At 51.8% G+C, this 807-nt stretch overlaps 1 pseudogene; it reads right to left on the bottom strand.

Moving 5' to 3' along the window:
* Nucleotides 1-8: 8 nt before the first annotated feature.
* LOC103265817 lies at nt 9-703 on the bottom strand (annotated as a pseudogene).
* Nucleotides 704-807: the final 104 nt, after the last annotated feature.

Consider the following 807-nt stretch of genomic DNA (forward strand, 5'->3'; position numbering starts at 1 on the left):
TCGTTCCCAGAATCGTCATCATCATAACAGTCGGCATCTTCCTCCTGTTCATCTTCATCATCAATGTCGTCATCATACAAGTCGTCACAAAGCAAATCTGAGCTGTTGTCATTGGAAGGTACTTTAGTTTTGATGCAGTATTCCGCCAGGGTCGTGGGGACCTTCACTCCATCCTTTTCTGTTTCGCCTTAGGGGCCGAAACCTGTTTCCTAATGATTTCAGCATATTCTTTGTCTTTTCCTTTACTGTCTCTCCATTTCCTGAACATAACTGAAGCATCCACATTGGCTGGGGAGAAGGCGTTGGGCTCATTATTCAGTGAGATTACACTTAACAGGATAGTCCTCACATTCTGAGTAGGGTTCCACCTTTCAGAGGCAGCTCTCTACTCTGTGGGTCATCTACAGGTGGATGAAGAATCGAAATGCATACATCTCCATTCTCATAAATGTTGAAGTGCCACATTTTGGTCAAGAATCTGAAGTAGGTGGTGAATTGGGGTAGTCAATAGGAAATTTAATATGCGCCTTGAAGTAGCTGCCTTTGTAGAGGGTGTTGGGGGTCCGAAGATGGCCACCTCCCAGTTGTAGAGGTCAGACTCGTCCACCAGGGTGATCCGGAAGTCCTCCACCGGCTCCTCCTGCAGGGATTTCAGCTGGAGCATCAGGGCCTTCTGCGAGCTGGTCATCTGCGGCTGGGCCATCGCGGCAGCTGCGCGCCGGGCTGGGGCCCCAATCCTCACGCACCGGCTGGGCGAACAGGCCTCTCCCCTCCGCTCGCCTCCGGGCCGGGCCGCTGTCTTCCCGC

The sequence above is a fragment of the Carlito syrichta genome, unplaced genomic scaffold, assembly GCF_000164805.1.
Source record: "Carlito syrichta isolate Samal-C Ts95f unplaced genomic scaffold, Tarsius_syrichta-2.0.1 Scaffold21647, whole genome shotgun sequence".
Taxonomy (NCBI): domain Eukaryota; kingdom Metazoa; phylum Chordata; class Mammalia; order Primates; family Tarsiidae; genus Carlito; species Carlito syrichta.